This window comes from Dunckerocampus dactyliophorus, chromosome 10, assembly GCF_027744805.1.
Source record: "Dunckerocampus dactyliophorus isolate RoL2022-P2 chromosome 10, RoL_Ddac_1.1, whole genome shotgun sequence".
Classification (NCBI taxonomy): Eukaryota; Metazoa; Chordata; class Actinopteri; order Syngnathiformes; family Syngnathidae; genus Dunckerocampus; species Dunckerocampus dactyliophorus.
Window position 1 is genome coordinate 20439898 of NC_072828.1, and position 14788 is coordinate 20454685.

General features: G+C 39.2%; 1 protein-coding gene across 2 annotated transcripts in view; it reads right to left on the reverse strand.

Annotated features, from left to right (window-relative positions):
- LOC129188993 (contactin-associated protein-like 4) overlaps window positions 1-14788 on the reverse strand; it is an 84986-nt gene that overhangs the window by 54487 nt on the left and 15711 nt on the right. The window lies entirely within an intron of this gene.

Sequence of the window (14788 nt, forward strand, 5' to 3'; positions counted from 1 at the left end):
AAAGAAATGAAGAGTTAATAAGTGTAGTAGTGATTAGACATAGCATCTTTTGTTTACAAAAAGATCTCTTTTCATACTGACCTGCAAAAATGACTAAATACGCATCCTGTGTGTGCCTCCTTTCATATGCTTGTGCATGTTTCCTGGTGGAGTTTAAAGGGGCTAAATAATAATAGTCCTACAGGCCAGTGAAATTGACATACAGACATTGTCACGTCCACTAGGCCGTTGCCTAGGCAAGTGCCTCTGGAAAGAGTACCGCTAGGAATAGAAAGTGACACAAACACAGACACTAAGTAATACTTTCACTACAAATTGATTTAGCAATAGTCTGTCTTAGAAAATACATAGTGGCAAGAAAGCGCGGCAGTGATAATATGGATCTTGATGCCTTGCACACACGACACCTAATTGGCTCAGCCTCAGGTTTAGTCTGTTTGTGTGCTTTGGCAGACAAAGTACAGTACATGCGCAGTAGAATAACTATTGTTCTATGTTCTTTTATTCCACACTACCATGGAGGAGTTGCTAGAGCGCCATCATCAAACTGGATTATTTCTGGGTATATTCCCATCAACTAAATTCTCCTTTAAGAGAATGGCTTTGGTGTAATGCATGCAGGTCTTAATAGGTTTTCTTGAAGTGTAATATTGTGTTTGTGTTTATGTCTGTTGACTCCACGCACCACACTGGAGTGGGTAATCAGACTCCCCTGTTCAATTCCTCCTCAGGCAAAGTGTCCTCAAGCTAGACTTTTTATCAGTGTGCGGATTTGTTGCTAAGCACATTGAGTAATTGGTAAACTAGAAAATCCATAACACACCAATGCACGAGCACATCCCACCCCACGCAGACTACTTCTTTTGCACCATGAGAGCCAGTAGGAAAAATACCCACGCTCATTCCTTCCAGCTGCTATCAGAGTGGTTAATTCATCACAGCTCCCACTTGACAACTGTCTCCTTATTTTATATATGAATATGTTTCATGCTGAGATTAGGGTTGGGTATTGTTTATGTACTATCCAATACCGGTGCTTGAAGTGCTTTTAACATGTCAACAGCAGTGTAACAGTCTGAGCAAATGCTGAGCAAGTACACATTTATACTCACAAACCCACAATGAGTATTCTACTTCAAGTAAATGACACAAAACAGTTAAATGATTCTGCAATCAAATGAGAACGCAGCAATGATCATAATTTAACAGAATTTCTTTCCTGGCATACCTGTTTTTTTCCACTTTTTTTGGCAGAATTTGTAAGACACAATCATTTAAGGCCCTATGATTGACAGGTAACCAATCCAGCGTGTACGCTGCTTCTTGCCAACAGTCAGCTATGACAGACCCCAATTTACCCGTTTATGTACAAACATTCATTACATGACTAAATCATTTAAGGCCCTATGATTGACAGGTAACCAATCCAGCGTGTACGCTGCTTCTTGCCAGCAGTCAGCTATGACAGACCCCAATTTACCCGTTTATTTACAAACATTCATTACATGACTAAATCGTGGAATAGTTGTTGTTTTGTGGTTCACTTATACATGGTTCTAGTTTCAATTAAAGAAAGCTACAAGTTTTCTCTTCGTTATATAGATGGAATAATGGTCACATTACTGTTAAGTAGTTATAGTTGCTAGTTACAGCTCCCAAAAATGAACTGAAATCATTATCAAAGTAGCTAATTACCAGGAAAAGTAAACTGCGTTTTTAATCAGTCAGCCCTGAGTTTTTAAATGCCCCACTTTAGTATGGTCTGGTTTTTGATGAAAATGTTCGGCCAAAATTTTGCTTGGTTTTCGTACACTGTCTTGGTTATCGTGAAATATTACCCATAACAAACTAATCCATTTGCCCTGCACTGTAGCATTCTGCAGAATCAAGGTCCCAAATAAGGCACCGTATGTGTTGGTGACGCACTGTCTGCTAAATAATCAACCACTGGGCCAAAGAAAGTTGCGAATGCCAGCCATTTTTTAAAGAAGGTAAGAAACACTATTATCATCGCAAAGTACGGCGATGGCATCCGCTTGGCCAGTCTCACCAGGATGTATGGGAAGCCCCCACCAACAACAAGCTCCATCCTGGCGACTAAGAAATTAAGGAAGACAATGTTGCAAATGGGGTAAAGGTGTTAAGGAAAGAGAGATAAGAAACGATTAAAGATGCTGAGAAGTTGTTGTGAGTGTGGATCCCTTCCCTTCTCTCCCCTCCTTCCCTCAATTATAATTATTGAAACATTGTACTAATTTTGGAACTTTTTTTTATTGCAACTGACCAACGAACAAATCAAAAATGACATTATTCATTCATAAATTAATTAATAAATAAAACATACATTGCATGTAATTATACATGAAGTGAATTCTGTCGTGCAAATGGTCAAACTTTCATACAACTTCACAACTGGTATACAGTTGCATTAAATGATGAAAAATGGACTGCAAATAAATACATTAATAATTTTAAAATACGTATAGCACACATGAATATCAAAAACTGGTAGGCGCACTGTTGCCACCCACGGGAAAAGAGGCACTTTTGTCCTGGGCGTAAGATGCATATGAAAAACAAACGTTTCCTTTTCATTTCAGTTTGAGAAAGCTACCTTCAAACACGCTGAACTTGTCATCGCTCTGGCTTGTGATCAGCGGGATGCGTACTGTGCAACCTTGCGTGTGGGTGTGTGCTTGTGTGAACACCTGAACTGCTCTGCCTTCAGTTGGCTTCAGATGAAATTTTACTTTACTTTGCCAATCATCAACTTGTGCGGTGCCATCTTTCCTGCCCTCCTCCCTCCCCAAGAATGAGAGCCTGCTCGCATGAAAGCCACATTAGTGAGCTCAGTTCAAGAATTGTCAATAATGGAAGGAATAATTACTTGGATTACTCATTACTCACCATGATTGCCATCACTGTATAGATGTCATATAGTTGTATTTGTATTTTTTATTAATGCGTGTAACAGTGCAGGCCAATTTGCATCTGTGATGGGAATTTTGGCTGTTTTTAAAGGAGCTAGTTCTTTTGGCTCGGCTCCATAAAAAGAACTAGCTCTTTCGGCTCCTAAATGGTTCCTCAGTTTTTTGCTTAAATTGATTTATTACCCAAATACGTGTAAATTACATTTCTAATGTAAAAATACAATTATATCAAATGTACTTTAATATAGCTTCATCTATATGCCCAACATGGAAGACCCATTTCGATTCATTCAACAAAATGATCCAATCTGACTATTTACTGTGAAACAACACAACATCAACAAAACATTACCCAGCCAATTTCAAATTAAAATGTTTAGAGCTAAAAAAGGAAAAAGCAGCAGCTGGTAATGGCTTAGTTCTTCCTAAAACCCTACGAATTTTCCTTTTTTTTATTTTTAGTAAGGTCTAAAAATTCAACAAATAAATTTCCAAGATTATACACGTGTATACATTTCATTGCAAATTTGCAAAAAGATCAAAATAGATGAATAATTGCCAAAGCAATTGTCCCTCGCTTTAGTACTATTTCTGCACCAGCTGAGTCAGCCTTGTTCCTTCTGTTAATTTGGGCACCAGCTTAAGGCCAGAGCTAATTAGTGCCTCAATAACAGACGAGACCACTGACAGCACAACACAGGAGAGCAGACACTACAACTTTTTTTTTTCTTATTTTTTCCACGAAGAGTAAGAGAACGGACAGCTACAATAAGGGAGGCTGGAGGCTGAGGTAATAATATTTAAATAATAAATTAAGTAATAAAAATAAGTGATATATTGTATTAATGTAATGTATTATTAATTAATATACTGTAATATGCTGTATTAAAAATATGGGTTACCCATGTACAGGAGAGGCACTGAACCTCTGAATTGCTCAAAGGCACCACAGAGGTGAGCTGCTGCATCACTTCTCTCCATTGTGAATGTGTGTGATGTAATGCATGCACCAAAACACAAATAAATACAGAAGGGGAAGAAAATGTCCTCTTCGAAATCATATAATGCAATTAAAAAATAAAAGGCATATGGGCAGCACAATGGCGCATGTGCTTTGCATTTCTGCCTCACAGCCAAGTGATTCTGTATTTAATCCAGACCTCTCTGTGTGGAGTATGCATGTTGGCATCCTACTGGCTTACACTTCCTCCCACAGCTCAAAAGTCAAAGACACTAAACATCAAAGTTTAGTGTCCCTGCCTTTTATATCAATACTATATATACTGTAGTGGTAAACTTGAGTCCTACAAAAAAAAAATGGTCAGAGGCGCTTGCTTTAAGAAAGAGGGGTCAATAGACAGAACACTAACTACAATCACATGACCAGTGACAGCACAACATGTTGCAGGTAAGTAAACACACATTAGGCAGCTACTACTACTATGGGGAACTACATTAACTCTTAAAACGTAACGTTGGCAACTTTTTACAAAACAAGTGTAATATGCTGGGAAGCTGGGAGTACTCTGAAGTGCTGCCAGCCTCTGGTAGCCAGGAGTAGGCAAGAGATGCCTAAGTTCTCAAGAACTGTTCATGTTCTGAACTGGAATTGATAAAGACTGAGAAGATTGGATGAGTTGTACTTTTTTTAAAATACTTTAACCTTTTTTTTTTGTGGAATACTTGATGCGACCCAGCCTGACCCAGACGCTACCTCCAGCAGCCCCAAAGTAAGTCGAGTAAGCTCAAAAGTGCCTGTCTATACTGTATGTGCTCTGTGATTGACAGGTGACCAGTCCAGAGTGTAAGCCTCTAGCTCAAAGTCAGCTGGGATAGGCTCAAGCTCAGACATGTAGAAAATGAGTAAATAAAGACAAAACATACCCCAGCTTCACGGCTGATCAGAGGCATTGTGCCACTGTGCAGGTCATTTACATATTTAATTAACAGAACAGGATATTCACTTTCGATTAGAATGTGTGGCTGAACACAAACAGAATTTCAAATTACATGACTAAACAGCTGTGCCACTGATTTGTAATTCTGAATCAGTGACACAACAGACTATCTTAGGATCTGTTTCATTAAGCACAGCTGACAAACTAACCCTTCAAATAATTTGTATTGATCCAAATGAGAGGAAATGAACCATTTCAGTCAAATTTTATCAATTGGAAGCTTTATTTGCATTTATTTGCATAATCAAACAGATGTTATTTTGGAAACTTGCTTCTTCTGACTTTGTATTCGGCAGGCTTACATCTTTTGGAATTTGACGACAATTGTTAATTCATGGTCTCGCAAGACCCACGAACTTCAGTGAATATTGTAAAATCGCACGGGTGTCCAAACGTCTCGTATGGTCGCATACTGAAAAATCAAAGAATGCGGGGGCCACTTTGATATTTTACATTGTGTAAACCAAGTCTATACTTTTCAAAAAGAGAGGACAAATATCACCTCAGGGAAAAACTCCACTTAAAACACTTATATGCGAGAACAACGCTAAAAACCCACAGCATTTCAGTATGTGGAAACCAATTATGGAACGGACTGAGTAAGGAACTCAAACAGAGCACCAACATGAGCGATTTCAAGGAACAACACAAACAGTTGATGTTTGTAAAATACAAGGAAGAAGAGTTTTTTTTAACCACTGTGTACAAAATGCTATATCGAATCACTGCAACACTCATTACTCTTCATTCTTGTGAGTTCTTTGGCAGCCACACTTGCTCCATAGCTTGCCATGACATGTTTGTTAGGTAGACTGATTCTTCTTCTTCAATTTCCTATCGTGTGTTGGAGTGTTGGGCCACATCGACTCATACGACGGCTTCGAATGTTAAGTCCGACTTTAAGCCTTTCAAACCCATGGATCGGCGTTTCAGGACAAGATGAAAGGTATGTCGGATATAAATTCGCTTCAATATCCATCTGCAGATGAAATTTCATTCAAATCCGATGATGCGAAATATGTTAACTTTGGCTCGGAATGATTGCGTTCATGCAATTGGTAGTGTGGTGTGGAAACAAATACAGCGTGACCTGACTTTCTTCCCTGGAGTTTTTGATGATCAGAAAAATGTAACTGGGTACTCTGGTGACTTTGAAAAGAAATGTCACAGCCTAAGCCTAATCGCAAGTATTTCTCTGATGTTTCACAATGTTGTACAATGTTGTTCACAGCCACATTGAGAAGATAACTGCTGATGCTGTATCCATTAGCTTCACAACAGATATATGTTCATTCCACGACAGCCGATATGTGATGTTACATATATCGGTATCGGAAATTAAGAGTTTGCCAATATCGGCTTATCGGATATTGGCAAAAAAGCCAAAATCGGACATCCCTAATATTATTTTTATTATAACTTTTTCCCAACCTAATTTTCCAAAAGTCACAACTTTATTTTTCCTTTTGATTGTTTTTCTATATTTTTTTAAATAACATTTTTTTATATTACATCTTTTAAAATAATGTTTTTTTTCTTTTAATATTTAAACTTTATGCGTCTTAAATATTGTTGTACTGACAAATTATGACTTTATTCTCGTAAAACTTTTTTTTTTGAGAGTACAGCTTTTTTCTCTTGTCTAATAATAATGATAATAGCCCTGCGATTGACTGGCGACCAGTCCAGGGTGTAACCCGCCTCTCGCAGAGAAGTCAGCTGGGATAGGCTCCAGAAAACCCCCATGACCCGAGTGAGGATAAGCGGCATAGAAGACGGACAATAATACTAATCTCCGAACATTTCAACTTTAATCTTGTATTTTTAGAATGTGCTGAGGGCCAATGAAACAGCCGTGAGCCACAAATATCACGCTTTAGACACCCCGATCTAAAATCTCTCACAGACAAGTACAAGTGTAACAAAAGAAAGAGGCGGAAAAAATTACAATATGGTGAACAAAGTGTCACGTTCTGCGATTTTTGACTTGCTTTTGTTTTGCTCTAGTTTCTCTTTCTGGTTTCCTGTGTTTTTTTGTTTCCATTAGTTGGCTCTGCACCAGTAACGGAGTGGAGCAATGGAGAGTAGGTGGACGCAGCCATCCATCATCATTCATAAGCGCTGATCTGCTTGTATCTTGTCTCTAGTCTAGTGTTTAGCCTTGTGCATGCTTGTTTTCTGCCAGTGTATGCTTCATCTTCTGTTTTTCCTTTTTGGCGTCTTCTTGTTAGCAACCGTCCCTTCATTTTGTTTTGGCCATGTCTTGCTTTTTACTTCTTGTTTTATTAATTTGCCAGAGCTCTGTTTCGCACAGCGCCTCAGTTTACCTCTTGAACATAAATAAGCACTGAAACTTTGTTCAGCTTTGGTGAAAAGTCCAAAGATGTTGGGTAGGATTTGGCACTCAATTTTACAGTTTTTTTTTTTACTGAACTACCAACTGTAAACTGTTGTTCCAGAGTCAGTGTGTCCAAGCATCATCAGTGGCTGGGCACTGAAATACTCTGCAACGCTGGACAGCAGTATAGGGACACCGATGTGGTTTTACTGCTTTGAATGTGAGTGTACCGACTTCCTAGTAGCGTTTGGTGGATATTCTTATTCTCTGAACACACCTTGTGGAAGCTAGTCCTGCTAATAAATGTCACAAATTGACAGCACGTGCTGTGTTAATGCTGTGATGCTGGCTGAACTGAGCCCTCGTGTGGTATATTGAGTGCCTGCATGCTGAGTTCTGATGACACATTATGATGGATTGATGTCAAAAATGTAAATGTGCAACATTGAGACCTTTTTTCTTCAGAAAATTGTATTTTAACTCCAAATTTGACATTTCAGGACATCCCATAACAGATGTTCCAATGTATAGTGTACAGAGAAATTGATTGAAATTGGAAATTGCTATCTGAAACGAGCATCTGGTGTATCACTGCCGTTGCCACTTTTATAATGACACCATGATGCTAAAAAGTACACCGAGTTTGTTACTGTAACATCACAGCACATAAAATCAAACAATACTTAATTACAGATTATAGAACTATGGCAGAATTGTCTGACAATTAAGATTCAAGCGACTTACAGTATATCTGCAGTGTCAAACATCCCAGAAAATGACAAAGTGAGATTGATGAGCAATTATCAGTATGGTCCGCTGAAATGAACGGGCAGTTTGGATGTTAAATAGAACTGTTGACATTTCACTGTGAATGTTAAGTACAGTCATTAACATTTGATTGCAAGCTATCATTGTTTCCCTTGTTGGACAATACAATGGTCATGATGAATAAAACATATTACAAGAACAAAAATCAATTGGAAACGTAGAGAGGTATTACAATTTTTATATCGACTGAATTCGCTGTCGGGATTTACAAAAGAATACATGCAAATGTTAAATAAGTGAACAGGAGCAAGCAACCAACAAGGTTGTTTTATGAAAAAAAAGAAACGAAAAATGAACAAAAGGAAACTGGAATAGGGAATTAACTATTAAGTAGTTCACTATCAAAGCGGTTTTGAAGATGTGGGTTTTTATCAGTCTTTTGAAGGTTGTATCGGGTTCTGACATGTGCGGATGAAGACGGGAAGAAGGCTCGTTCCGCCCACGTTCGGTGTTGGGGTGTGTGAGGAGGTGACTGGAGGTTTTTGGCAGGAGTGTGATGGTTAGGTCAGAGGAGTAGGGCGTAGGACGGGGCCTGGCTGTGGAGGGCTGTGTGTGAATGAGGAGGATCTCTAAACTGGATGTGCTGAGTGATGGGATGGGAGCGAGCGAGGAGGCGTGCAGCATAGTTTTCGCTGACTTGAAGTTTATGGATGATTTCGGAGGTCGAACGATAAAGAACTTTGTTGCAACAATCCAGTCTGGAGGTGATGAATGCATGAATAAGGGTTTCAGGGGTGGAGAAGGAGAGTGGTGTCAAATGACAATCGTTAGGATACCCCCCAAAGATGGTCGTTTGGGTGGTATCACCTTCATTAGCATTCCATTCAGATGCTATAGTACAGGGCTTGCCCATTATGTCGATCGCGAGCTACCGGTCGATCGCGAAAGTAGTTTAAGTCGATCGCGTAAATGTCACATTGTATTTCACATCAGTCCGCTGATATTAAGCTCCCCTCCTGATTTGCTATTGGCAAAGATGAAGTGGTGAACAGACGTCGCAAGCTACACACGGAGATGCAACGTTCATCTTTATTATTCAGATTATGAATAAACTAACTCAGCGGTAAGATGCCTATATCTATAACAAAAGTTATGCATTCAATTGTAGCGGCTACTTACGTAGAAAAAACGTGAATCGTTTGATGGCTTTGTTGCACATCCTGAACTCCGCTATAGAGTAAAGTATTATTTCATGATTGATTGGAAAATGTGCTCATTGCTTTTTATTATGTTGCCTTGACTTCGGCTGCATTGTCTTTTGCATAATCATTTTCTTTTCTTGTTTACTTGTAATTTTTGACAGCAAATGGTAATACATTAGCTGTGTGTCTAATGAACACTATGTAGCTATTTTGACTACCATGCTGTACTACCGCTACTCTGTTTATGTACAGAGTAGCGGTTTATGTAGTATTGAGGAATTATGTTGAATTGGTGAATTACTCAATGACTTTTCACTGTCGCGTACGCCTCCAGACATCTGACTGGACGTCATGTACCCTCTACTCCTGCACACTGAAAACATAAACCACACAATGAAACATTAATATATTAACAAATATATTATGACGTTCTATTTAAAAAAACGTGTGTTATTTTTCAACTGCACACATAGGCTACTAAATTAAAAGATGCTTTTATACAAGTAGTTGTTTTCTGTTTGGTGAATTTATTTATATTATGAATGATCCTTATTATTATTTCCATATTACATTATATTACATGGTGACAAGCTGTGGTAAGATGTGGTAAACTGTGATCCTTATGCTCTTTTGCTGTGCTTTGTCTGCAACAACATGGTACGTAATAATTCTAATTATGAAAACAAAGGCACATAACGTACAGAAATCAATAAGGAAATTAATTTACAGTAATAGAAGGTTTATTGCTGAGCCAAATGGACATATGGGCACATATAGCATGAGATTATGCACCAAGGAAAAATGCAAAACAGCGCAGAGCTAACACTATTAAAGCTCACCTCTGTGCATTTACGCACAGCATTAACATTTGTGAACAAGGACGAGGTCAAATGAAGAATAGAAAAACACGTCTGTCTGTGCAAAGTCATACACATAAGTCTCAATCTGCGACACATATGGTGTGGTCATAGACCGACGAACAAAGCGACCGCTTTTCGTGTATTCGTGAAAGCATAAATTGACTTACACGTGCAAAATTGGGCGCTTTCTAACATACGGTAGTCAGTGCATCCATTCAACAAACAATAGCTCATACAGCTCAGAAAACACACTAATTAGTCGCAGAACCACGCAAGACCAGCTACATTTAGCACACAATATCAACGATCTGGAAAAATCTTCAAGATTAAACACTTCAAATGCACAACGTCATCATCAAACGCACTTATTTGTTCATCTAACACACACACAACAATGAACAACTGCGTGCTGTCACCTTTCTTCTGCTCTGTACGTAGCTGCTACCTGTGCTGTGGCTGTTCACATGAGGCGTTGGAGCACATTACGTAAATGTCAGTGTTTGGCGCTAATGTAGTCAGGCCGTTTTTAATTTTTATTCACGTACCCCCTACAGCAATCTGCGTACCCCACTTTGGGAACCTAGGTACTAGACTACAGATGTCCTATCTAGTCTGACTAATGTGTGTTCCACCTAGTCTTTCAGTATGAACTGATGAAGCCTGCTCGGATGAGAGGCGAAACGTCTTCTAGGACAACCCGAACGGTCCAGTTGTGATCGATTGAATGCCACGAGAATACAATGACCTGGATGAATGAGAATATTCACAGGAATTTTCCCATAATGCATTTCGTTTGAGCAAAGTATTTCATTGGAGGACAAGCAGCATAGAAAACGGATGGATGGATGTTGCTGCAGTGCTGCCTCTATTCACCAGAGGGATCCAGAGGATACCAGAGCCCAGAGGGAGGCTGACATCATTGCAGCATCCCAATGAATGTGTTGCTCAGACGCAAATCATTATGGGAAAACTTTTTTTTCATTTTAAACTTGTATAGGTACATGTTTGTATATTTCTCATGTATACCTTTTGAGTGTTAAGTTGCTGTGTGATGAGTTTAGTGTTCTTTGAAAGATGACACCGTGAGTCAGACTGTTATATTGTTAGACTTCATATAATGGCCTCCTGCGATTGCCAATGTGTTGACTGCTTGTTGCTTGTCCTGCCAAAGAAAGAGCTACTGTTTCCTCACTGGCTTGCAAGAGGCAAAGTATTTAAACAATTAGTAGTAGTTCTGAAGTAAAGGAGATGTCACGTGATTAGAATTTAGCCATAAATTAGCCGCACCGCTGTATAAACCGCAGGCTTCAAAGTAAAAAAAAAAACGGTTTATAGTGGTTTATATATTTGAATTTAGTTTATGCAGATCATTGCAAGTAATTTGTTTGTTGAGGTCTGTGATGCAAGCCAGGCCAAAAACAGCTCAGCGAGACGTTCAAAACTGAGTTTGATGTGTGATGTACAAAGACAAAGAGGAAGGTGGACAAGTATCAGTCCTTGGGGGACGTCTTGGTGCAGGTGGGTGATGGATGAGGGGCAGTTATTGATGGATATGAAGTGATGTCTGTTGGTGAAGTATGTCTAATCCCGCAAAGTGCAGCATAATGATGTCATAGCAGTAATATGTGTACCTACAGCCTGTTTATGACCACCAAACATGAATAAAATCTATCATGACCCTCAGTTGCTTTACTTTTGAGAAAAGAGGTGCTTCCGTGTTTTTATGACCTCATTAACGAAAAACCTCCTTTCTCCTCTGACCCGCCCATAGCTCAATGAGCCCACCTCTCAGTTTTCCTCCTGGTAACAACGCACATTTGTTGATGCTTATAGTTGTGATGTGTGGATGCACCTCACATGTGATAGGTGGAGAATGTGTAAGTGTTGACTGAGGATGCAGAGACGGTGTGCAAGTTGGAGATGTTGGAATTGAGCACAACTGTTGACAGGTTGAGGTCATTGTAAAGGTTTAAAAAAACAGCTGTGTGACTCTTTCGGAAGGCTACAATAATAACACGCCTCTTTTCACTGTCCATAACGGTAACAGAGTTTGAAATAGTCCTTAATTTCATTACCCGTGACTGGAAAACAAAATAACGGAGTCACTAACATTTATTTTTCACACCGTTACTCCCAGCACTGTTGACATGTTCATTATCTTTAAAATTAGCGCTCATCTACAAAGAACCCCGGAGACCAACATGACATGCATGCGTTTAACACTGCACAAAAGGAAATCAGCGCACGGAATTGGGTATCTTAATTACCCATCTTCTGTTCTTCTTAAATAAGTCTGATTTACATGAGATTAATGTTGTGCGTTTCTTATGACAAAAGCAAAAAAGCTTTGTTTTATCCATGCATCTTTGAGCGTAGTGATAAATACATTAGCGCATGACAATGAGGCCGGAAGCCGCATCTTGTGTCAGAGGATAAGCATGGATAGGTGTGGAAAAACACATCTCATGCATGACATTAAAAGGTCCTTTAAAGGTACAGACACACAAAACGGCATGTTCACAGTAGAGCTTACTAAAAGCACTTTTCAACTGTCTAAATCCCAGCAACAAGGCTATAGTTTGGCCAACACACTTCAAATACACTATTGTGGGACCTCTGAAACTTATTTAAAATTGTTGAAAAATAGTCAAATATTGGACCTGTAAAGGTGAAGTTATGCAACACGGATAGTTATAGAAGGCGTCAAAAGATCAGTCAATAAATATGATTTTGCTTGCCTTTGTTTAAACTTACAGCTGCCACAAAAGCATTTTCTGACCTTCTGAAATGATCGTCACAGCCAAAAGCAATTGGATGAGTTCCAGTGGAGCGATTATAGCTTGGGTGACTGTGTTATTGTAGTAATTACCATAAGCTCAATGACCTCCTGGTGTTTGAGGGTTTGGGAAAGGCTTGAGTTGACATTTATGGGCACTGATGTGGCTCATATACACTTGAATCATATTGAGAGTACGTGCAGGAAAAAAAAAAACATAATGGAGATGAAGGTTGCTTTCAACCTAAAGTTCACTTTCTCAGGTGATGATTTTTGTAAGCATTGCGTGTTCTTTTGTGCTGTAAAAATGGTAATTGTACCAAAATGTGTCATAGTACACAATGTGAAATTGTACTTTTGGTCAGCAATGTTCACAATGTAAACAGGAAAAAGTTTGGAATATAGACAGGAACTGCGCAAATGAACAGAGCGTTCATTAGAATAAAGTCAAAATATTATGGCAATAAGGTTGTAATATTACAAGCAGAAAATTTACGATTATTTAAGAAGAATGTTGAAATATTTGGAAAACGAAAAGAAAAAAGCAAAAGCGAAAGTGGGAAAAAAAAAAAGCGCAGTGTTCATACCAATACGCTTTTTCACCTATATGACAAAATGAGATACAGTTTTAAAAAATATATATCTCTTAGCATATCTACATTTTACAAAATATCAAAGTGGCTTTTGCATCTTTTCATTTTTCAGAATGTGGTTGTTTGTGGAAAAAGCTTGGATACCCCTGCCCAACTGAGAGTAGGCCTCGAATTAGAGCTGGTGCATGGAAACTGGCACTCACAAGTGTGAAAAATGGAGAGACAGGAGTATTTCAGGAATTTTAGTGCACATAAATGCGGTCAGTGTCGGCATTAACGGTGAAGAGGTGACTTCGGGATGCTAGGCAGAAGACCTGACATTTGGACACGTGTTCACAACACCTTCCTCTAGTCTTTCAGTGTTTATGTGAGGTTTTTTGCTCATCTTAGTCTTTTCTTTTTATTGTTCAGTCTAAAATATGGCTTTTTTGCTGAGTGAAGATGATCAATGAAGACAGTTTGGAGAAGAACAAACACAAAACCTCATAAAAAAAACAACAACCTTCAGTTCCACTCTTTGCTCTTCTTTTAGTTGAAACTAAAGTTGTTTAATTATAATACAATTTATTCTAATACATTTTTTAGAAGAACATGACCAAGATGTTTTGGAACATTTATGCTGCTTATCCTCACTATGTGTGCTGGAGCCTATCCCAGCCGCTGCCTATCCCAGCTGACTTCGGGCGTGAGGCAGGGTACACCCTGGACTGGTCGCCAGCCAATCGCAGGACACATATAGACAAACAATCATTCATACTCACATTCATACCTATGGTCAATTAGTGTCGCCAATTAACCTAACATGCATGTTTTTGGAATGTGGGAGGAAACCGGAGTACCCGGAGAAAACCCACGCATGCACGGGGAGAACATGCAACACGCAACGCCACACAGAGATGCCCAAGCGGAGAACCCAGATCTTCCCGATGTCCTGACTGAGTGGCCAACATGCTACCACTCGGCCACTGTGCGGGCTATTTGGGACATTTTAACTGCACTTATGTATTCTTTAATCGCAAACACCTGAAAAAATGTGGCCTAATTGGCTACATACAGTCAAACCTGTCTTAGCGGCCACCTTTATAGAACGGCCACCTGCCTATAGCGGCCACTGAAAAATCCCCCGCAGCAAATTTACATGTTATAGACCCTGTGTATAGCAGACACCAGTCCAACGTGGCCAGTGGCCACCCATTTTGTCTCCCTTGGTCAATATCTGACTGCATATAGCGGCCAAATTACCGACTCAAGCAGAAGCTTCATGTACAAAAAAGTTTCGTTTTTCAATCAATGAAGTCGTCGTGTGTAGACTTTAATTACTGAGTCCTAGCTCAGTCACAATCATTCACAAGATCCACACAAA